This window comes from Lipophrys pholis (assembly GCF_963383615.2).
Source record: "Lipophrys pholis genome assembly, chromosome: 9".
Lineage (NCBI taxonomy): Eukaryota > Metazoa > Chordata > Actinopteri > Blenniiformes > Blenniidae > Lipophrys > Lipophrys pholis.
The window spans coordinates 5,135,943-5,161,689 of NC_137639.1; the positions used below are offsets into that span (position 1 = coordinate 5,135,943).

Genomic DNA, 25,747 nt, shown 5'->3' on the forward strand with positions numbered 1-25,747 from the left:
GATCAAAACAGCTCAGCAAAACGTTGTGGTGACGGCGCACCAGGCAGAGACAAAAACAAACATTTCTTTAAAATGTTTTTTTTTTCTTTTTTTCACACCTTCAAAAGAATTGTACACACAGTGCGTACAGGATTCCGGCTGGCGGGGCCACTGGTTATTAGTAGTACTAGTAAGATAAAAACATGTCCTCTTAGTACCACTAGTGGACATTTTAGCACTCACTAGTAATACTGGTGAGATGAAAAGCGCCTTACTAATGCTACGAATGGACATTTTAGCGCTACTCGTTGGACCTAGGAGGCTACTAGTGAGTGACACATGCCTACTAGTTGGACCTAGTAGTGTTACTAGCTACTCCACAGACTACTCCTCAGTCTGGAGGAGCAACGAGACTCACTGACTCACTTTTTCCTGGACATCGGAGCTGCTGCAACACAAACGGAGGAGACACACTTAGAAATCAATTAAAATCTTAACACACCTTTGAGTTTGTGTGTGTGTGTGTGTGTGTGTGTGTGTGTGTGTGTGTGTGTGTGTGTGTGTGTGTGTGTGTGTATGTGTGTGTGTGTGCGTGCGCGTGTGTGTGTGTGTGTTCTCTGTGGACTGTGTCCTTCACAAAAAGAACCTGTAGATGTGAAAGCGGAGAACATGAGAAACTCCTCAGAAGAAAGACCCAGCCTTATATTTATCATGTCATGTCATGTCATGTCATAATGCAGTTCTGCTAAATGTCCCTCAATGGACATTGACTTTCTTTCTTTCTGAATGATAACAGACTCAGTTCTTAATAGTTAAATTCTAATTCAACAAAATCTTCACAGACTAAAATAAAACTTCTTTGAAAGATGAATTTTGATCAGTTTCACATGGAAATATGTTGTAGAAAGATGTACAACCTAAAGATTTCTATTGAATTTAATTTCTAACTGAAAACATTTTTTAAAGTTTCTTACAAATGCAAAGTACCTGAAATATCACTCTACATTCAATCTGCTTTACTCTGCATCTGTGTCTCATAATATCTTTTGTAGTAAACAAAGAGTTGAAATGTTTAATCAGTCTGGATGTGCACTGGAATTCATTAGTGTTTATTAACCTGACATCAACAGGAAGAGACTGAAGCTCCAAAACTGCTCATAAACTGCAAACAAACATTTATAAAATCAACCTGTATGCTGATGATGTTGTATTGTTTCTTAAAAAATATCTCACTCTTCTAACTAAAGTAAAATCACCATTTTGAGTCTTGATCACACTTCATATATAAAATATAAACTATCAAAATAATGTGAACAAACCACATTATTTGATGAATGAAGGGCACAGCTTCCTCAGACTGACTGTGTGTTTTGATTCTGTTTCATATGAAAGTAATTCAGCAACAAGAGGTGGAATACTGAGAATATTTATCAAATGACATTTCTGTTTGTTGTTCTAATTTTATTGCTGTAAAAAAGTAATGAAAGACCAAAGACTTGAGGTGAAAACAGCTTTTATTTTGTCAAAGCTTGAAGAAAATGATGATGAAAGAAGAATAATCTTGATGAAGTCAGTTTGGTTTGATGAGAGAAGAAAGTGAAAGAGAGTGAATGACAGAGGTGAGATCAGTGTGAGAGTAAAAGCAGTGTGAGAGTCCCAGTGAGTCCGGTCAGGACTGGGAACACTGGTCTGTCCTCAGTGTCTCTCTGAGGGGAGTCTGGGAGCCCCGGGTGGCCTCACAGGTCACAGAGCCCACCTTCCTCCACTGGTCTGCAGGGAGCCTCAGGGTGCTGCTCCAGCTGTAGAGGCCGTCCTTCTGCAGCACCGCGGGGCTCCTGCTCTCCTCCTAGCTGCTGCTGCTGCTGCTGTCCTCCACCTTCCAGCTCAGACTCCAGTCTGAGGGGAAGCCCTTGTTGGCCAGGCACATGAGCGTGGCCTTCTCCTGCTGCAGCTCCTCTCTGGAGGGGGGCAGCACCGTCAGGGTGGGGCGGGTATCACCTAGGAGACAGCAATCAAATTAGAGGACAGGGAGCACCCAGCGCTCAATCAAACAGCACACACCTGGACAGCTTTAGTGCGAGACAGCTGATTCTGTCCTGGAAGAAGTTGCTGTCAGAGGCTTTTTCTGCTCCAGCAGTCACTCACACACACATTGTTTCACTTCCCTTTAAGAAGCCTCTCATGCACATCAGCACAGAGAGAATCATCCAATACTTTGACCTGAAATACCTCAAACTACACAGGAAGGAACACAAGCAGATGTCTCAACCTTTACTGTTGATTTGCATCGTCATCAGAAAGTTTTACACTTTAGAACTTATGAGTGGAAACTTTAACAACATGAGCTTCAAATCACTGTTCATTTTTCATATTATTTAGAGCAAAATGTGAAAATAACAGTCAATAAAGATATATTCGGAGGTTTTGATCATTTTCCAACATATTTATCATCAGTGTTTCTACTTTCATGTCAAATATATTTCAATGAATAAGAGAAAGAGAATTAAGAAACATTGTATAGCACCAAGAATAAATCCAGCTTTGATGAAGAGACACTCAGTAAAACAAGAAGAAGAAAGCCTGCACACATTGCAACACAAACACATTTCAAACAGTGGACATGTCAACTAAAACTCAGCCCAAAGACAGACCAGAGCACCAAGAGTGTCAATAAATACACAGGTCAGTGTAAAAACACCTTCAACATGAGACTGGTAGAGTTAAAACAGTGTGTTACACAGCCATCAGGCTCTGACTGAGCACATTTAAAGACTGACAAGATATTTATTTGGTCATTTAATCCTCATGAGATTATAATCCGGTGTAAATTAAAACCTAATAACTTTTCTCTGTGATGAAATTAAAGTGAAACCAAGCTGAACTAAACTACATGAAATCAGTGGAGATTAAAACTTGATCAGGACTATAATTATAAAGAAAAATCATCTTTCTCTTCTCAATTCATTCAAAACAAGGTTTAATGTATGAATTTGAAAGATGTAGCTGTCAGTATTAAAAGTAGAATGAACTTACTTCCAACATCCAGTCTGGTTCCTCCACCGAACGTGTACCACAGTGATACAAACTCATTGAGCCGCTGTACAAAAACCTCTGACTGTAGAGAGACGCCACTCTCTGACTGTGAAACAAACAAACTCACCAAAACTGCTTCTACCACCTGATCCTACCGGAACACAATAGAACCTTTCTTTCATCTACAATGTTACTTTTATATATATATTTATAGAGATGTTTTAAAGATTATTTTCTGGGTTTTTTTTTATTTTGTCTATTTGAATTTATTCCTGAAGGGATTTGACAGCACAATTAGAAATACAATGAAAATTTAAAATAAAACTTAAAAAATACAGACATATCTTCAAATACTTTCCTTAATATTCTAATCAAAGTTTTGCTGCAGAGTGAAAGTGAGAGATGAAAGTGATCCAGGTCCCTGTTGGAGTCAGTCAGAACATTTCCATAGAGCCACTTTGCATCAGCAGCACCATGCTCCAGTGCTCTGGGAGAGTTTATAGTCCTGACAGATGAAGACTGGATGACTGACCGCCGTCCTTCATGACAACAGAAGACAGAGACATCCTCCTCATCAGAAACATGAGTTTGATCTGCGTCCTCATCTGGACTCTCCTCTGCTGCTGCTTCACAGGTAAAGTCCAGAGAATCAAACTCGTCTCCTCTGTGAACATCCGTCCCTCTGAAATGAATCCCACAAAACCATGAGGCTGCTTGATGTTTCTGTCTGTGTTTCCTCAGAGTCCAGAGGCCAGGTCACAGTGACTCAGCCTGCAGCAGTCAGCTCTGCTCCGGGAGCCTCCGTCACCATCACATGTAAGACCAGTCAGGACGTTTATGTTTATAACAGTAAGCACTGTCTAGCCTGGTACCAACAGAGAGATGGACAACCTCCTAAATTGCTCATTTACTTGACCAACACTCGAGAATCAGGGACTCCAGATCGTTTTACAGGCAGTGGATCAAACTCTGACTTCACTCTGACCATCAGTGGAGTTCAAGCTGAAGATGCTGCAGTTTATTACTGTCAGAGTTTTCATTACATCAACAGTCAAGATGTGTTCACACAGTGAAAAACCGTCGTACAAAAACCTCCTTCAGTCAGACTGAACTGAAACTGAAGTGACTGCTGCACACTGACACACTTCACTGAACACACACGCACGCACGCACGCACGCACGCACGCACGCACGCACGCACGCACGCACGCACGCATGCACGCACACACACACACACACACACACACACACACACACACACACACACACACAAGCACGCACACACACACACACACACACACACACACACACACACACACACACACACACACACACACACACACACACACACATACACACGCACACACTGCTCAAAAATATAAAGGGAACACTAAAACACACTCTAGATCTCAATTAATGAAATGTTGCAGTTGAAAGTCTTTATTCAATATATAGTAGAGTGTGTTGAGAACAAAATAACATAAAAATGATCAATGTAAATCAAAATTATTATCCCATGGAGGTCTGGATCTGGAATCAAGTGGAGAATCACATTGCAGGCTGATCCAACGTCAGGGAAAATTCCTCCAGACAAGTCCAAATGAGGCTCAGTAGTGTGTGTGTGGCCTCCTCGTGCCTGTAGGACCTCCCTACAACGCCTGGGCATGATGAGGCGGTGGAAGTTCTCCTGAGGGACGTTCTCTTGAGGGATGTTCTCCTGAGGGATGTTCTCCTGAGGGACGGCCTCCCAGACTTGGATCAAAGCATCAGTCAACTCCTGGACAGTCACTTCAGCGGCACTCTGGTAAATGAGCAAACAAGGTGTCCAGTTTTCAGTGTTTCAGAGTTTATCAGACGACCCTGTGTAAGGGCACTGTCCAAGTGACCAGGGTCACTGTCATCTCCTGCAGCTAACACGGTGCTGTCCATGGTGCTGAAGCCATCAGTCACAGTATTTACCACACAGGCGGCATCAGCCCCACTGGACTCCGACTGCACAACGTCCACCTCTCGCTCATAATATGGTTTTAACAGATTAACGTGACACAACTGTGTCTTTGTCCTTCGCTCAGGTATGGAAACCAAATCATTTTGATCAGCCGTTTGTTCCAGAACATTATACGGGCCAGTTACAACAGGATATAAAGCCAAGACCTGATCACCAGGCAAAAATGACCGGACCTCTGCGCGCCTATCAAACAATGATAGCTTTTCCTTCACCAGCTCCCTCACAGCCACATAAAGACGTCTTCTGAACCCATTCACGTAATCCACAAGATGGCTCTGGCTCTTTGAAGTGATCCACCACAGCTGCCAATGGACCTTTCATTGTGTGCATGAAAACCAACTCATTTGGACTCAACCCTGTGCTTTCCTGGGTAACTTCCCTGGCCCCCAACATCAACCAAGATAGACCCTCCTCCCAGTCTCCACCCAACTCCGTACAATACGCGCAGGAGAGACTTCAGTGACTGATGGAATCGTTCTAAAGCCCCCTGGCTCTCCGGATGGTATGCCGTCGCTTTACTGTGCCACACACGGAGTTGTTTCAGGACCTGAGCAAAGAAATGTGAGGAAAAGTTAGTACCTTGATCCGACTGTATCACTTAGGGAAAGCCAAACACAGGAATAAACTACGAAAATGCACGCACCACAGCCTTGGCTGTTATTATGCGTGAAGGGTAGGCAGCAGGATACTGCGTGACTTGACACATTACTGTGAGCAGATAAGCAGACCCAGCCTGTGAACAAGGTAACGGGCCTACACTGTCAACAATTAAATGCTCGAATGGCTCGGATGATTCAAAACTTGGTTGAGCTTGGCGGTCAGCTGACAAACATGACATGTTTTAATATGGGAGGAAACATCTTTTTTAAGGCGCGGCCTGAAAAATTGTCTCAGGACCCGATCGTATGTCTTTCTCATACCAGAATGCCCGGACTCGTCATGCACTACACTTAAAAAATGTATCATTGGTCCTTGTAATTATTACATGAGATATTAATCTCAATTTTTCAAGGATTTATCATTTCACTTCTTCTACTTTAATAAGTCACCTTGTATGTAACGTCTTACTTGGTGATTGTGTGTGAATTTGTATTCTTACTTTTACATGTAAATTTGATCATTCACACCAAGTAATATTTACCTAACTCATGTATTGATTTTACTGCCTGACACCAGAAAGTAAAACGTTCTTGGGTAATAGCAGTGAACATCGCCACCTTGTGGGCTCTCTGCGCATGCGTCAGAAGATTTACCTTTTCTGTCAGACAAGACCAGACAAAGTTCCAGAGCTGCTGGTTTTCACTGGAGGACATGAGGACAGCAATTTAACAAGAAAGTTCATGGATATGGAGCCACATGGGAGGTTATATGCTTAGTTACTGTAACAATCCAGACAAACTTCTGATTACGTCTCATTTCTCCATCCTGAGTAATGATGATTCCTCAGTAAGTAACTGAGTCTTTTACTGGTAAATTACAAATAGAAGGGAACTCACAATATCTAAGAGCAAGCAGTTCACATTTCTTTATAGTCAAGCAAAGTCCAGATGCAGCAGAGAAAGTATTTATCAAGTCAATAGAAGAAGGTATCAGGGAGAGATCTTTTCAAAATAATGTTGCATCATCAGCTAGTTGGTTGATTTGAACTTCATCACCTGCTGTTGAGACGCCTTTTAATGGACTGAGCTTTATGGAGTCAGTGAGCAGCTGAGTACAGAGCAAGAAAGGGTAAGACTGATCAAATAACTGAAGCTGAAGGAGAAGTGAGCCAAAAAACTAAAACCCACAGAAGACTGGAAAGTAATTGTGTGATTTCTTGCAGCATTCAGACAATTCAGTGCGTATGACATCACAGTGTGTGGCTTAATTTGCATATGACATCTGGAGACAAGGCTGAAGCTCCAAGATATAAAGGCTGATGACATCACATAGTGAACTTTGTCTTTGATGTTAAAAGAGGTATACATAAAGAGTTTCAGACTAACTTCCCATCAACACTAGTTTCACATAAACTCTGTGTTAAATGTTGCATTCACATGCATTGTGGTTTACTAAATACTACATTATGGACTACTGAATACTACATTGTGGACGTCTGATAAATAGTAGGACTTGTTGATATTGAATGAACCCAACACCAAATAATATGTTATAAAAGAAACATATGTAATTGAGTCTTCCAATAGTTACCTTTACCTCCACTAAAGTAAGAGATTCAAACTCGTACTCGGAAATAATCAACCTCATTATTTTGATTCTTAACTGTTTGTTAGCTTTAGCTTTATTTGTGACGCTCTGGTTCTGTGAACAGTGTTGCCAGATCAGATTGACAGTTTCCAGCCCAATCACATCTTAGAACCCGCCCATTCCAATGCAAACCAGCCCAAACCACAAAGTTGCCAGGCACCCCTGCAAACCCGCAAAATCATAATACATGCAAAAGAAAACACACCCAGAGAATCATATCTGCATCAAATAACCACATATAAATGATAAATAGGTTTTTGCAAATTGCAACCAACAAGAGCGTAGTAAATCGACCATAGGCTACTCAAATTGCTAAATGAACCTCTGGCATCCTGGCACCAGGCCCTGATTAGTAATAATGCCAACTGCACGTAAAAAATGTGCACTTTTAATCCGTGTAGGCCTCATATATTTCATTATTTACATCACAAATGACCTGAGGACATGAGGACTACATGCAAAGCAATTTAAAACAAAACTAAATTACGCACATACAGAGCGGATCTCCCTCCCTCCCTCCCTCCCACCACAAATCTGCTTGTGCAAATATTAAAAATGTTAGCTCAGTTGAAAACTTTAGAAGTTTCACTAAGGTACTTAGATTACATCTGTGTGGTTTATCTTATATGCTATTTTGTGTTTCAAGGAGGATAAAGCAAAGCTCAGCTCAGCCACACTGGGCCTGGACTTCTACATGGAGGTCAGAGTGATCGGCTGGAATCACTCCTTTCAATTCATTGTGCATCGTCCAATCAGCTCCTAGACAAAACCAAACTGGGGCCTCTCATGCTTGACTGGACACAAGTTGATTCCAATAAAATATGTCAACACATCTCCACATTTCTGTAATGGGGATTTTTTTTTTTTTAAATGCTGGTGTGAAAAAATGTTTATTTTTTTTAAGAACAGAAATATGGCTGAATCAAGGTGACTTTGCTGCAGCCAATAATAATAATAGGTATATTAAAGTAATATTTTCACTGCTTATTGGGAAAAACACATATTTTTTCCACACGGCCAGGAATTTCCTGCCCCACTTTGCTTCTGCCTTAACTATGCTGACGGTTTTTAAATGTTGATGTTTTAAATGTTGTTAGATTTTTTTCCACAGTTGGAAATGAAATGGAACTCAGATAAGCCAATCTGTGGATTGCCCTGAGAACGAGCTGCACTCTGCCTGTGGCCTCAGCAGAGAGGAACTTCTCAAAGCTGAAGCTCATCAAGACCAACCTGAGGTCAGAGGTCATCCAGGGACAGGATCGCCTCACTGGTCTTACAATAATCAGCATCAACCACAAGATGACAAGCAGCTGTTATATGAGGATATCAATTATGAGTTGTAAAGTTAAAAAAACAGGTCAGGAAGCAGACATTTTGAAGCCAATATACTGTGACCTTACATATGTGTCATTTATAATGAGACTAGAAACATTAAGTGTCAGACAGATTTTTAGTCTTGATTGGTTTTCATTGTTGCACTGTTGGGCCTGGCCTCCATGCTCACCCCCTCCGGTCAATGGGGCATGGGGGGGTGACAACGTCTTTATTGAGAATAAAGAAACATGTGGTCACCACTGGAAAAATAAGCCATTGGTCACGTGACCCCCACCAGGGGTTCCCCGGCAACCTCTCCCTGGAAGCTGCATTCCTTCCACCATCACAGTACGAACTTGGGTTCCCCACCGCAGGAACCAGAGAATCAAGTGAACTTCCGAAGCTACTTCAATCTCTGTGTGGAGAAACCGGGGTTCAGAACCAAACTTCGCCAGAACTCTGTCCTTCTCTTCGCTCTCTCCTTCACTAACCCGACTTCTGCCTCCCTCTGGTGGACGTTTGAGGTCATTACACCCATTCACCCTCATCACTCCAGACCCCCTACACACACACACACACACACACACACACACACACACACACACACACACACACACACACACACACACACACACACACACACACAGTCCACTACTACATGTTCGTCTAATCAAGGGTGTAGGAATTACTTTAACATTGGGGGGGGGGACACATATTGGAAACCTGACAGATCCGTAAATAGTTTCAGCAGAAATATGTCATGAATGAACGACACTGGAATTCTTTTATATATCTCTTTTTTCTCGGAGACTCAGAGACACTTTACTTTGCATTACTCCTTCAGTCCATACTGGATGTTGTAGCCACAGCTGCCCTGAGAGTGATGGCCAAATGAAGCTTCATGAAACACTGTCTTTATTTTCTGAAGCCACTAGATGGCGCTGTCTGTTCAACAAACGTTTGAAAGTCCACTTCATCGACAGTCTTTCAGACTTTATCTTCAAACCAACAGTGCCATCTAGTGGCAATCTGCACCATCAGCAACAACCACCAACCACTCACTCTCACTGTATTCACCCAGGCAGTTTGGGGTTCATTGTTTTGCCCAAGAACACTTCGGCATGCTGGCAGGCAGAGATGGGAATTGAAGTTTCAACTTTCCAATTGGGAGACGAGCGCTCTACCAACCGAGCCCTGCCGCCCTGCCCACATTGTTTAAAGACATTTCAGTGACGATGACAAAGGAAGTAAAGGAAGAATAATCCCAGGAGGAGATTTCAACTGTTATTTGTATAAAGAAAAAACAGATCAATTCCCCTTGGATCCTGGACCCCCCAGCCGGAAATCCAAAGCAGTTAAATATATGTCAGAAGAATTATACTTATTATACAAGTACAACTTTAAAAAACAAAGTTTCTGTGATACTTGATTCACTTGTTTTATTTATCAACTTTCTCTTCAGCAACACATAACCTCTTACAAATTAACAGTTATATATTTATGATAACATTTCAGAAAAGTCTTGAGGAATTATTACCATGAAATGTGAATTCAGACCATGAAACTTTGCACATTTGTGGAAAAACGCTTCTTCAACTAATGTCATATATGAACCATGGAGAACTTTGCCACACAAACACACACATCTCTGTAACAGCATTGTTTGTTATTTACAGTGTTTACAAGGCCACACTTTCATTTCTTCTTTTAACAATAGATGCTTTTGTCACTTTACAGTTCATGTTTTTTTAATAGACCTCGTAAGCTTTTATTTCTACGGTCTTTACAGGATGTTTCATGGTTCCTCTCCATTACTGTCAGAAATATCATCTCATGTCACTATATCTTCTGGTTCCTTCAGAACATCCACAGTGCTAACACCCTATCAATCAGTCTTGTTGACATACAGGAACATCTGTCTCGATCACATTTGACTTGCTGGCAGGTGCAGTGTACGAACTGCAACACACCTTGAGGAGCAGGACTTGTAGTCCTCCAGGTCCCTGTTAACTCCCCATCCTCAAAGTGCCATCCACTACTAATGGGTGAGGGTGAACACACGATACTTTTCAGACAACGATTCATTATTGCTGCTTGGTACTTTGTCCTTTTGCAGTGTTGGTGTAGAGCGCCACATGCTGGGAGGCATGGATAGTTCTGACAAAGCTGAAGATGCCATGCAGAATGCTCTGGATCTTGCATTGTTCACATTTTCAGCAGATGACTGGACGTACAGGTGGCACACATATTTGTATAGTACTTCAAAGGCGGACTGGTCCAGATAAAAACGTCTACTCAGATTTGTAAACGCAGTGAGGTCAAATTGGCTTAAGTCAACAATTCTTGTTTTGTTGGAAACTCCTGTGTGAAAGTACAACTACATGGTAGATCTTTCTCCAGACTTAAAGCAACGACTGCCACATCAGTACCAGGGCTCTTAATGACCGCAGTGTGATGTTCCTGTTTTCTCGAAGACAACGTTGGTATTTCAGTTCCGTTACCTGGAGTTTGAAGCATCAATGCTCTTTCACCATAGTGATGAACTTTCTTCTCAGCAATAGGTAGACCCAACCAGACCAGGACCAGAGGAAACAATAGGTAGACCCAACCAGACCAGGACCAGAGGACACAATAGGTAGACCCAACCAGACCAGGACCAGAGGACACAATAGGTAGACCCAACCAGACCAGGACCAGAGGACACAATAGGTAGACCCAACCAGACCAGGACCAGAGGAAACAATAGGTAGACCCAACCAGACCAGGACCAGAGGACACAATAGGTAGACCCAACCAGACCAGGACCAGAGGACACAATAGGTAGACCCAACCAGAACAGGACCAGAGGAAACAACAGGTAGACCCAACCAGACCAGGACCAGAGAAAACAATAGGTAGACCCAACCAGACCAGGACCAGATGAAACAATAGGTAGACCCAACCAGAGCAGGACCAGATGAAACAATAGGTAGACCCGTCTTGGACCAGAGTTTCTTCTCAGAATTTCAGCATTTTCACATCTCTGTGTTTCATTAACATATGGAGGCTCTCTTGTATGTTTCTCAGCGGAATCCAACAGCTTTCTATCAACCAATCGTCTGTAGCATGTTGCATGAAGCCCAGCATCTTCTGGAACATTGTCAATGTCAATGTTGACGCAGTGTTTATAGATTTCCACTATGGTCTTGCTCTCACCACTCAAACAAAGTCATCTTTCGTTGCACTTTCAGAACATTTCCCATCATTTTACCCAAAAGTTATGTATTTTCTTTACTGATATCAGTGCCATATAGCACATTGTTGATGGATTTTTAAAGGTTTTTGTCTTGTTTTCCTCCTCTGAACTGCTGTAAGATCTATACAAGCCGCCACCTGGACATAGACTGGAACTGTGTTTGGCTACTGCCCAGGAAATACCCTATAAACAGTGTTATTTCAAAATATCGCCTGAATGTAGATCCTCTGCTCTTTCTGTCATAACACCGAAGAATCAATCCCCCATTTGTTTTGGGACTGCTCTTACACTCAGATATTCTGGAACAACATATGTTAGTTTGTGACTGGAAAGCTTAATATGGACATACAATTTGAAACAAAATATGTTATTTTTGGTATTTATGGAAAAAACATCCCTCCAAAAAAATCCTTTGTGATAAACCTGATCTTAATATTAGCAAAATATCATATATCATATACACTAAATATTTCAACCAGAAACCTAAATTCATAGTATTCAAATCACTGCTGTCATCGCACATAATCACTTTAAAGCACTGCACCAACTCCAAAGCTGTGAAGACCAAAGAACTCTGTAGTTATTGTGATCTGTAAATTGTATTATAGAATTACTTTCTCTCTTTCTGTATTTCTTTTCGTTTTTTGTATACCTGAAATGACTGATGTGAAAAGCCGACTTTTGTAGGCATACATAACTCAAGCCTCTTGCTACGTTAATGTCACCTTTTGTACGTCGTATTAATAAAAAAAATAAAAAATAAAAAAATACAGCCCACCGCCATCTTGGATGCTTTACGCTCTCCTATTGGACCAGCAGGTTACAAGTGACTCTAACGGAACACGCATAACAACAATATCATTACGCTGATATTGAAGAAAGTAGTACCGACTATAAACACTGATTAAAAAAAACTGCGGGATTACAAATGGAGAACTTTTACATCTAGCTCAGGACTGATATATCTTTGCAATGTTGTAAATAGATTGTAGTGCCCCGATGTCGGATCGGGATGAAGCGATAAGGCTTTCACCTTAAATTCAACATAGAATTTAACAAAGTTTGGGTTTAATTTTACTAATCGCAATTGGTGAATGTGAAATTTTCCAAATAGAATTATTAAATTAACTATAAATTCTATTGTAATCATAATAGACAATTGCACTTTTACAATCAATTTGAACTTTATTTTTTTGTTTTACACAGTATATAATTCTCACTTTTAGATCACAGGGTAGTTGAGTAAGAACAGTAAAAAAATAAATGACTTAATGATTCGATTTTGCTGTTACAAAGGGTGCATTTATTTTCAATTTCTACACATTTGGATAAGTATACATTTGTTCTATATATGTTGTGCAAAACATTAATACGTACTTACTTAATTTTATTGATAATACAAAATTTGCATCGTAATAACTATGGATGTCCCGATCACACTTTTTTGCCCCCGATACCGATCCGATTTTTCAGAAATGAGTATCGGCCGAGACCGATACTTTCCAGATCCAATACTTATACTAATACTTCTACAAAGTTAAGCTCAGCAGTGATGACGTGGCAGAGCTGAGTGAGCTAAACAAGCAACACAACACACATTATGTACAAGGAGAGGTTCTAAGAGTATCAGAGACTTATTGAAAAAAACCTGTAGATGTGAAAGCGGAGAACATGAGAAACTCCTCAGAAGAAAGACTAAGCCTTATATTTATCATGTCGTGTCATATCATGTCATGTCATATCATGTCGTGTCGTGTCGTGTCATGTCATAAAGCAGTTTTTCTAAATGTCCCTCAATGGACATTGACTTTCTTTCTTTCTGAATGATAACAGACTCAGTTCTTATTAGTTAAATTCTAATTCAACAAAATCTTCCCAGACTAAAATAAAACATCTTTGAAAGATGAATTTTGATCAGTTTCACATGGAAATATGTTGTAGAAAGATGTACAACTTAAAGATTTCTATTGAATTAAATTTTTAACTGAAAAAACTTTTTAACATTTCTTACAAATGCAAAGTACCTGAAATATCACTCTACATTCAATCTGCTTTACTCTGCATCTGTGTCTCATAACATCTTTTGTAGTAAACAAAGAGTTGAAATGTTTAATCAGTGTGGATGTGCACTGGAATTCATCAGAGTGTTTATTAACATGACATCATCAGGAAGAGACTGAAGCTCCAAAACTGCTCATAAACTGCAAAAAAACATTTATAAAATCAACCTGTATGCTGATGATGTTGTTTTGTATCTTAAAAAATATCTCACTCTTCTAACTAAAGTAAAATCACCATTTTGAGTCTTGATCACACTTCATATATAAAATATAAACTGTCAAAATAATGTGAATGTGTATTTTACCACTTTTGTTGATGAATGAAGGGCACAGCTTCCTCAGACTGACTGTGTGTTTTGATTCTGTTTCATATGAAAGTAATTCAGCAACAAGAGGTGGAAAACTGAGAATATTTATCAAGTGACATTTCTGCTTGTTGTTCTAATTTTATTGCTGTAAAAAAGTCATGAAAGACCAAAGACTTGAAGTGAAAAAAGCTTTTATTTTGTCAAAGCTTGAAGAAAATGATGATGAAAGAAGAAGAATCCTGATGAAGTCAGTTTGGTTTGATGAGAGAAGAAAGTGAAAGAGAGTGAATGACAGAGGTGAGATCAGTGTGAGAGTAAAAGCAATGTGAGAGTCCCAGTGAGTCCGGTCAGGACTGGGAACACTGGTCTGTCCTCAGTGTCTCTCTGAGGGGAGTCTGGGAGCCCCGGGTGGCCTCACAGGTCACAGAGCCCACCTTCCTCCACTGGTCTGCAGGGAGCCTCAGGGTGCTGCTCCAGCTGTAGAGGCCGTCCTTCTGCAGCACCGCGGGGCTCCTGCTCTCCTCCCAGCTGCTGCTGCTGCTGCTGTCCTCCACCTTCCAGCTCAGACTCCAGTCTGAGGGGAAGCCCTTGTTGGCCAGGCACATGAGCGTGGCCTTCTCCTGCTGCAGCTCCTCTCTGGAGGGGGGCAGCACCGTCAGGGTGGGGCGGGTATCACCTAGGAGACAGCAATCAAATTAGGGGACAGGGAGCACCCAGCGCTCAATCAAACAGCACACACCTGGACAGCTTTAGTGGGAGACAGCTGATTCTGTCCTGGAAGAAGTTGCTGTCAGAGGCTTTTTCTGCTCCAGCAGTCACTCACACACACATTGTTTCACTTCCCTTTAAGAAGCCTCTCATGCACATCAGCACAGAGAGAATCATCCAACACTTTGACCTGAAATACCTCAAACTACACAGGAAGGAACACAAGCAGATGTCTCAACCTTTACTCTTGATTTAAAACAAGAAGAAGAAAGCCTGCACACATTGCAACACAAACACATTTCAAACAGTGGACATGTCAACTAAAACTCAGCCCAAAGACAGACCAGAGCACCAAGAGTGTCAATAAATACACAGGTCAGTGTAAAAACACCTTCAACATGAGAATGGTAGAGTTAAAACAGTGTGTTACACAGCCATCAGGCTCTGACTGAGCACATTTAAAGACTGACAAGATCTTTATTTGGTCATTTAATCCTCATGAGATTATAATCTGGTGTAAATTTAAAACTAATAACTTTTCCCTGTGATCAAATTAAAGTGAAACCGAGCTGAGCTAAACTACATGAAATCAGTGGAGATTAAAACTTGATCAGGACAATAATTATAAAGAAAAATCATCTTTCTCTTCTCAATTCATTCAAAACAAGGTTTAATGTATGAATTTGAAATATGTAGCTGTCAGTATTAAAAGTAGAATGAACTTACTTCCAACATCCAGTCTGGTTCCTCCACCGAACGTGTACCACAGTGATACAAACTCATTGAGCCGCTGTACAAAAACCTCTGACTGTAGAGAGACGCCACTCTCTGACTGTGAAACAAACAAACTCACCAAAACTGCTTCTACCACCTGATCCTACCGGAACAAAATAGAAACTTTCTTTCATCTACAATGTTACTTTTATATATATATTTATAGAGATGTTTTAAAGATTATTTTCAATTTTGTTTATTGGAATTTATACCTGAAGGGAATTGACAACAAAATTAGAAATACAATGATAATTTAAAAAAAAAACTTAAAAAATACAGACATATCTTCAAATACTTTCCTTAATATTCTAATCAAAGTTTTGCTGCAGAGTGAAAGCGAGAGATGAAAGTGATCCAGGTCCCTGTTGGAGTCAGTCAGAACATTTCCATAGAGCCACTTTGCATCAGCAGCACCATGCTCCAGTGCTCTGGGAGAGTTTATAGTCCTGACAGTTGAAGACTGGATGACTGACCGCCGTCCTTCATGACAACAGAAGACAGAGACATCCTCTTCATCAGAAACATGAGTGTGATCTGCGTCCTCATCTGGACTCTCCTCTGCTGCTGCTTCACAGGTAAAGTCCAGAGAATCAAACTCGTCTCCTCTGTGAACATCCGTCCCTCTGAAATGAAGCCCACAAAACCATGAGGCTGCTTGATGTTTCTGTCTGTGTTTCCTCAGAGTCCAGAGGCCAGGTCACAGTGACTCAGCCTGCAGCAGTCAGCTCTGCTCCGGGAGCCTCCGTCACCATCACATGTAGGACCAGTCAGACAGCTTGGAGCTGTGGCAGTGCTAATTGTTTAGCCTGGTACCAACAGAGAGATGGACAACCTCCTAAATTGCTCATTTACAACACCAACACTCGAGCATCAGGGACTCCAGATCGTTTTACAGGCAGTGGATCAAACTCTGACTTCACTCTGACCATCAGTGGAGTTCAAGCTGAAGATGCTGCAGATTATTACTGTCAGAGTTTTCATTACATCAATAGTCAATATGTGTTCACACAGTGAAAAACCGTCGTACAAAAACCTCCTTCAGTCAGACTGAACTGAAACTGAACTGACTGCTGCACACTGACACACTTCACTGAACACACACATCAGATGTTTCTGCACCAGAACTCATAATAATCACAATTCACCTTAAGAAAATTAACATTCTTGAAACTTTGATGAACTGACAGTGATGGAGAAAGAGATGAATTCATTCTTGGGTTTTGAAGACTTGAACTAAAGTGGAATAAACAGATTTGGCTTTAGTTTTCCAATAATAATTTAAAATTCACTCTATGCAGATGATATCGTTTGTAATCCTGGAAGTATTTTAAGAGAGAGAGAGAGAGAGAGAGAGAGAGAGAGAGAGAGAGAGAGAGAGAGAGAGAGATAGAGAGAGAGAGAGAGAGAGAGATAGATAGATAGATAGATAGATAGATAGATAGATAGATAGATAGATAGATAGATAGATAGATAGATAGATAGATAGATAGATAGATAGATAGATAGATAGATAGATAGATAGATAGATAGATAGATAGATAGATAGATAGATAGATAGATAGATAGATAGATTCCTTGGGGGAAATTCTTTGACATGGCTCCACACAGAATGAAAGCAATTTAGTAAAGTTAAATGATAAATATTAAGTCAAGTTCAATAAGAAATATTACATGAACTGCCCATATATACACAGTTCTACAAAGTTCAGCTCAGCAGTGATGGCGTGGCAGAGCAGAGTGAGCTTAACAAGCAACACAACACACATTATGTACAAGGAGAAGTTCTAAGAGTATCAGAGACTTATTGCCACAGGAATGAAGGATCTCCTGTGATTCTATTTGGCACTTTGGTGGAATGAGTCTGTTGCTGAAGGAGCTTCTGCTGCTGACCAGGACTTCATGGAAGCTGAGAACAATTGTTCAGGATGGACCTCAGTTTGGACCAGATCCTCCTCTGAGGTCCATCCTGAACAATTATTCTCATTATTAACATGAATCTTTGCTGTGGTCTGGGACCATTTTAGACCAAATATAAAGGCAAAAACATCAACGTCTAAAAATAAATCTATCATCATCCCCTGAATTCCCCTTCAGGGATTAATAAAGTACACTCTATATTCTATCAGCATACAGATAGGTATTCTTTAATCATTCTGTATAAGATCAACATTAGTCATGTATTTTGGATGTTTAATATATATAGAGTGACATCTTTAGACAAGTATTTTTTTTAATGTCAACTTTTTTTTACACTTAATTTAGTGGTTTAAAACTTTTTCAAAAAATTCTACCTTTGTAGCTATCGTCAATATTTTAATCAGAAAAAAATCAGAAAAATATTTGTAATGAAAAATGTGTTTGTTAATATAATCAAAACTGTGACACAGCTCTACATTAGATGTGTACACTTTTTAAAATTCTAATTTGTTACGTTTTGTTCATTATTTTCACTCTCTTACTTGACTAAAGATATTTAAAACATCAACCACAGATTATTCTTCTGATATATTAAAAGCAAACAGGGATTCGTGGCCATTTGACACCATAAATGTCATAATGTCACATCATATAAAGCTTCATCAATATGGCCACAATATTCATCTTCAGTCTTGGATTCCACTCATTTTATTGTTTCACCTGCTTGAGATTTGAGATTCAGACTAAATGTCACTTTCACACATCACCAGTCTTTACAGCAGTGAGTGAATTCTGGTAGCTGCTAATTATTGTTCCTTCTGTAGGAAGTAGTGAGGCCAGGCAAGTTTATTTATCTCACACATTGTATTTACGGGGCCATTCAAAGCCCTTTACACAGAAAAAACCCAGAATACAACAAGTAAAAATGCAGAATTTAATAGGTTATCCATCCATCCATCCATCTATTTTCTTCCACTTATCCGGGGCCGGGTCACGGGGGCAGCAGTCTAAGCAAGGAAGCCCAGACTTCCCTCGCCCCAGACACTTCTTCCAGCTCTGTCGTCCGGGGGGCATCCGGAACAGATGCCCGAGCCACCTCAGCTGGTTCCTCTCGATGTGGAGGAGCAGCGGCTCTACTCTGAGCTCCTCCCTGGTGACTGAGCTCCTCACCCTATCTCTAAGGGTGCGCCCAGCCACCCTACGGGGGAAACTCATTTCAGCCACTTGTAACCGGGATCTCGTTCTTTCGGTCATGACCCAAAGTTCACGACCATAGGTGAGGGTAGGAACGAAGATCGACTGGTAAATCCAGAGCCTCACCTTTTGGCTTCGCTCCTTCTTCACCACGACGGACCGATACAGCGACCGCATAACTGCAGACGCTGCACCGATCCGCCTGTCGATCTCACGCTACATCTTCCCCCGACTCGTGAACAAGACCCCGAGATACTTGAACTCCTCCACTTGGGACAAGGGCTCTCCACCGACCTGAAGGGGGCAAGCCACCTTTTTCCGGTCGAGAACCATGGCCTCGGATTCAGAGGTGCTGATCCTCATCCCAGTTGTGTCACACTCGGCTGCGAACCGCGCCAGTGCACGCTGAAGGCCCAGGTTTGATGAAGCCACCAGGACCACATCGTCTGCAAAAAGCAGAGACGAGATCCTGTGGTCCCCAAACCAGACCCCCTCCGGTCCCTGGCTGTGCCGAGAAAGCTCAGTTCAGATTGCAGCCTGAATTGCTTGTTCTTTATTCATTCTGTCCTGTTAGATGCTCAGCCTGTCACTTTAAATAACAAGTGCATTCTGGGAAGTTGAGTCAGAGCATGTTTTGATTTTGGGAAGTGTAGCTTTTGTTGTCCCGCTGTGCTCCGGTGTTAAAGTGCTGGTGTGTGTGAAATGACCGTATTATTCCGGCGCGTGTTACAAAGAGGAATAAACCGCCACAATTCTCCAACCACTGGCGTCTTCCCTCCTCCCTCCACCCAACTCCACATCAGAATCAGCTGACTGACAGGTTTTGTTACCAGCAGACAGGAGCCACAAGTGAGTGATTAAAACTACGTAAACAAAACAAAAACAGGCTTCCTGGCTACGGTTGGGCTGATCACCTGGAGGAAGGAAACACCAGTTTGCTGCTCCATCCCAAACACTCCACCTGAAATAATATTTTGTTCTAGTTTGTTCTGGAGCGATAGTTTCGTACACTTTGCTTATTTAAGAAAAAAAATTCAGACGTTACAATGAATGGGAGAAAATAGTTTTCTTACTGTGGTCTGAACAAAATTATTATTATTTATAACTTATAATAATGTATTTTCTGTTTACCAATAAACTTTTCCCAAATTCTGTTCTAGGTTCAATTGATTAATAAACCAAAGGAAAAAATCATAAAAACAATTAAAGATCATGAAAATCCATCCAGATTTACCACTTTGATGATGCATTAACCTTGAATATTAAGTATCGGTATTGGCGATACTGGCCCTGTATTTACTTGGTATTGGATCGATACCAGTTATTGGAGCATTGCACACCACAACCACTGACAGTATCAAGGCTCCTGCAAACTCCCATAAGAACCCATAAGAACCCATAAGAACAAAAGACAAGTTCGGCTGTGACGTCAGCCAGCTGCTGAAAAACACAGATCAAAACAGCTCAGCTAAACATTGTGGTGACGGCGCACCAGGCAGAGACAAAAACAAACATCCCTTTAAAATGTTTTTTTTTTCTTTTTTTCACACCTTCAAAAAAATTGTACACACAGTGCGTAAAGGATTCCGGCTGGTGGGGCCACTGGTTATTAGTAGTATTAGTAAGATAAAAACATGCCCTCTTAGTACCACTAGTGGACATTTTAGCACTCACTAATAATACTGGTGAGACGAAAAGCGCCTTACTAATGCTACGAATGGGCATTTTAGCGCTACTCGTTGGACCTAGGAGGCTACTAGTGAGTGACACATGCCTACTAGTTGGGCCTAGTAGTGTTACTAGCTACTCCACAGACTACTCCACAGTCTGGAGGAGCAACTAGACTCACTGACTCACTTTTTCCTGGACATCGGAGCTGCTGCAACACAAACGGAGGAGACACACTTAGAAATCAATTAAAATCTTAACACACCTTTGAGTGTGTGTGTGTGTGTGTGTGTGTGTGTGTGTGTGTGTGTGTGTGTGTGTGTGTGTGTGTGTGTGTGTGTGTGTGTGTGTGTGTGTGTTTCTCTGTGGACTCTATTGTCCTTAACAAAAAGAACCTGTAGATGTGAAATCGGAGAACATGAGAAACTCCTCAGAAGAAAGACTAAGCCTTATATTTATTATATTTATCATATCAGATCATGTCAAGTCATGTCATGTCATGTCATGTCATGTCATGTCATGTCATGTCATGTCATGTCATGTCATGTCATGTCATGTCATGACTTGTCATAAAGAAGTTTTGCTAAATGTCCCTCAATGGACATTGACTTTCTTTCTTTCTGAATGATAACAGACTCAGTTCTTATTAGTTAAATTCTAATTCAACAAAATCTTCAACAACTAAAATAAAACATCTTTGAAAGATGAATTTTGATCAGTTTCACATGGAAATATGTTGTAGAAAGATGTACAACTTAAAGATTTCTATTGAAAAAACGTTTTAAAGTTTCTTACAAATGCAAAGTACCTGAAATATCACTCTACATTCAATCTACTTTACTCTGCATCCGTGTCTCATAACATCTTTCGTAGTAAAGAGTTGAAATGTTTAATCAGTCTGGATGTGCACTGGAATTCATCAGAGTGTTTATTAACCTGACATCAACAGGAAGAGACTGAAGCTCCAAAACTGCTCATAAACTGCAAAAATTAACCTGTATGCTGATGATGTTGTTTTGTATCTTAAAAAATCACTCACTTTTCTAACCAAAGTCAAATCACCATTTTGAGTCTTGATCACACTTCATTTATAAAATATAAATTATCAAAATATTGTGAACAAACCACATTTGTTGATGAATGAAGGGCACAGCTTCCTCAGACTGACTGTGTGTTTTGATTCTGTTTCATATGAAAGTAATTCAGCAACAAGAGGTGGAATACTGAGAATATCAAATTACATTTCTGCTTGTTCTAATTTTATTGCTGTAAAAAAGTAATGAAAGACCAAAGACTTGAGTTGAAAACAGCCTTTATTTTGTCAAAGCTTGAAGAAAATGATGATGAAAGAAGAAGAATCTTGATGAAGTCAGTTTGGTTTGATGAGAGAAGAAAGTGAAAGAGAGTGAATGACAGAGGTGAGATCAGTGTGAGAGTAAAAGCAGTGTGAGAGTCCCAGTGAGTCCGGTCAGGACTGGGAACACTGGTCTGTCCTCAGTGTCTCTCTGAGGGGAGTCTGGGAGCCCCGGGTGGCCTCACAGGTCACAGAGCCCACCTTCCTCCACTGGTCTGCAGGGAGCCTCAGGGTGCTGCTCCAGCTGTAGAGGCCGTCCTTCTGCAGCACCGCGGGGCTCCTGCTCTCCTCCCAGCTGCTGCTGCTGCTGCTGTCCTCCACCTTCCAGCTCAGACTCCAGTCTGAGGGGAAGCCCTTGTTGGCCAGGCACATGAGCGTGGCCTTCTCCTGCTGCAGCTCCTCTCTGGAGGGGGGCAGCACCGTCAGGGTGGGGCGGGTATCACCTAGGAGACAGCAATCAAATTAGAGGACAGGGAGCACCCAGCGCTCAATCAAACAGCACACACCTGGACAGCTTTAGTGCGAGACAGCTGATTCTGTCCTGGAAGAAGTTGCTGTCAGAGGCTTTTTCTGCTCCAGCAGTCACTCACACACACATTGTTTCACTTCCCTTTAAGAAGCCTCTCATGCACATCAGCACCGAGAGAATCATCCAACACTTTGACCTGAAATACCTCAAACTACACAGGAAGGAACACAAGCAGATGTCTCAACCTTTACTGTTGATTTGCATCGTCATCAGAAAGTTTTACACTTTAGAACTTATGAGTGGAAACTTAAACAACATGAGCTTCAAATCACTGTTCATTTTTCATATTATTTAGAGCAAAATGTGAAAATAACAGTCAATAAAGATATTATATTAGGAGGTTTTGATCATTTTCCAACATATTTATCATCAGTGTTTCTATTTTCATGTCAAATAAATTTCAATGAATAAGAGAAAGAGAATTGAGTAACATTGTATAGCACCAAGAATAAATCCAGCTTTGATGAAGAGACACTCAGTAAAACAAGAAGAAGAAAGCCTGCATACATTGCAACACAAACACATTTCAAACAGTGGACATGTCAACTAAAACTCAGCCCAAAGACGGACCAGAGCACCAAGAGTGTCAATAAATACACAGGTCAGTGTAAAAACACCTTCAACATGAGAATGGTAGAGTTACAACAGTGTGTTACACAGCCATCAGGCTCTGACTGAGCACATTTAAAGACTGACAAGATCTTTATTTGGTCATTTAAACCTCATGAGATTATAATCTGGTGTAAATTTAGATCTAATAACTTTTCTCTGTGATCAAATTAAAGTGAAACCGAGCTGAGCTAAACTACATGAAATCAGTGGAGATTAAAACTTGATCAGGACAATAATTATAAAGAAAAAACATCTTTCTCTTCTCAATTCATTCAAAACAAGGTTTAATGTATGAATTTGAAATATGTAGCTGTCAGTATTAAAAGTAGAATGAACTTAATTCCAACATCCAGTCTGGTTCCTCCACCGAACGTGTACCACAGTGATACAAACTCATTGAGCCGCTGTACAAAAACCTCTGACTGTAGAGAGACGCCACTCTCTGACTGTGAAACAAACAAACTCACCAAAACTGCTTCTACCACCTGATCCTACCGGAACAAAATAGAAACTTTCTTTCATCTACAATGTTACTTTTATATATATATTTATAGAGACGTTTTAAAGATTGTTTTCTATTTTTTTTAATTTTGTCTATTGGAATTTATTCCTGAAGGGATTTGACAACAAATTTAGAAATACACTGACAATTTGAAGATAAATTAAAGTATTTAAAGATATGTATGTATTTTTAAAGTTTTATTTCAAATACTCTCCTTAATATTCTAATCAAAGTTTTGCTGCAGAGTGAAAGTGAGAGATGAAAGTGATCCAGGTCCCTGTTGGAGTCAGTCAGAACATTTCCATAGAGCCACTTTGCATCAGCAGCACCATGCTCCAGTGCTCTGGGAGAGTTTATAGTCCTGACAGTTGAAGACTGGATGACTGACAGCCGTCCTTCATGACAACAGAAGACAGAGACATCCTCCTCATCAGAAACATGAGTGTGATCTGCGTCCTCATCTGGACTCTCCTCTGCTGCTGCTTCACAGGTAAAGTCCAGAGAATCAAACTCGTCTCCTCTGTGAACATCCGTCCCTCTGAAATGAAGCCCACAAAACCATGAGGCTGCTTGATGTTTCTGTCTGTGTTTCCTCAGAGTCCAGAGGCCAGGTCACAGTGACTCAGCCTGCAGCAGTCAGCTCTGCTCCGGGAGCCTCCGTCATCATAACATGTAGGACCAGTCAGGACGTTTATGTTTATAACAATTTATATCACCGTTTAGCCTGGTATCAACAGAGAGATGGACAACCTCCTAAAAGGCTCATTCACTCCTCCACCTATCGAGATTCAGAGACTCCAGATCGTTTTACAGGCAGTGGATCAAACTCTGACTTCACTCTGACCATCAGTGGAGTTCAAGCTGACTGCTGCACACTGACACACTTCACTGAACACACACACACACACACACACACACACACACACACACACACACACACACACACACACACACACACACACACACACACACACACACACACACACACACACTGCTCAAAAATATAAAGGGAACACTAAAATAACACACTAGATCTCAATTAATGAAATGTTGCAGTTGAAAGTCTTTATTCAATATATAGTAGAGTGTGTTGAGAACAAAATAACAGAAAAATTATCAATGTAAATCAAAATTATTATCCCATGGAGGTCTGGATCTGGATTCATACTCAAAATCAAAGTAGAGAATCACATTGCAGGCTGATCCAACGTCAGTGAAAATTCCTCCAGACGAGTCAAAATGAGGCTCAGAAGTGTGTGTGTGGCCTCCTCCTGCCTGTAAGACCTCCCTACAATGTCTGGGCATGATGAGGCGGTGGATGTTCTCCTGAGGGAAGTTCTCCTGAGGAATGTTCTCCTGAGGGAAGTTCTCCTGAGGAATGTTCTCCTGAGGGATGTTCTCCTGAAGGATGTTCTCCTGTGGGACGTTCTCCTGAGGGATGTTCTCCTGAGGGGCTTTCTCCTGAGGGATGTTCTCCTGAGGAATGTTCTCCTGAGGGAAGTTCTCCTGAGGAATATTCTCCTGAGGGATGTTCTCCTGAAGGATGTTCTCCTGTGGGACATTCTCCTGAGGGATGTTCTCCTGAGGGATGTTCTCCTGAGGGGCTTTCTCCTGAGGGATGTTCTCCTGAGGAATGTTCTCCTGAGGAATATTCTCCTGAGGGATGTTCTCCTGAGGGACGGCCTCCCAGACTTGGATCAAAGCATCAGTCAACTCCTGGACAGTCTGTTCAGCGGCACTCTGGTAAATGAGCAAACAAGGTGTCCAGTTTTCAGTGTTTTAGAGTTTATCAGACGACCCTGTGTAAGGGCACTGTCCAAGTGACCAGGGTCACTGTCATCTCCTGCAGGTAACACGGTGCTGTCCATGGTGCTGAAGCCATCAGTCACAGTATTTACCACACAGGCGGCATCAGCCCCGCTGGACTCCGACTGCACAACGTCCACCTCTCGCTCATAATATGGTTTTAACAGATTAACGTGACACAACTGTGTCTTTGTCCTTCGCTCAGGCATGGAAACCAAATAATTTTGATCAGCCGTTTGTTCCAGAACATTATACGGGCCTGTTTCAACAGGACATAAAGCCAAGACCTGATCACCAGGCAAAAATGACCGGACCTCTGTGCGCCTATCAAACAATGATAGCTTTTCCTTCACCAACTCCCTCACAGCCACATAAAGACGTCTTCTGAACCCATTCACGTAATCCACAAGATGGCTCTGGCTCTTTGAAGTTATCCTCCACAGCTGCCAATGGACCTTTCATTGTGTGCATGAAAACCAACTCATTTGGACTAAACCCT

General features: G+C 41.2%; 2 gene segments (V, D, J or C); both read right to left on the minus strand.

Annotated features, from left to right (window-relative positions):
- Positions 1–14,358: 14,358 nt before the first annotated feature.
- On the minus strand, positions 14,359–15,949 carry LOC308115088 (Ig kappa-b4 chain C region-like). The segment is given in 3 exons: positions 15,944–15,949; positions 15,619–15,769; positions 14,359–14,860 (listed from the first exon to the last, which is right to left on the minus strand).
- A 5,803-nt stretch (positions 15,950–21,752) lies between these two features.
- LOC308114968 (Ig kappa-b4 chain C region-like) lies at positions 21,753–23,932 on the minus strand. The segment is given in 2 exons: positions 23,277–23,932; positions 21,753–22,242 (listed from the first exon to the last, which is right to left on the minus strand).
- Positions 23,933–25,747: the final 1,815 nt, after the last annotated feature.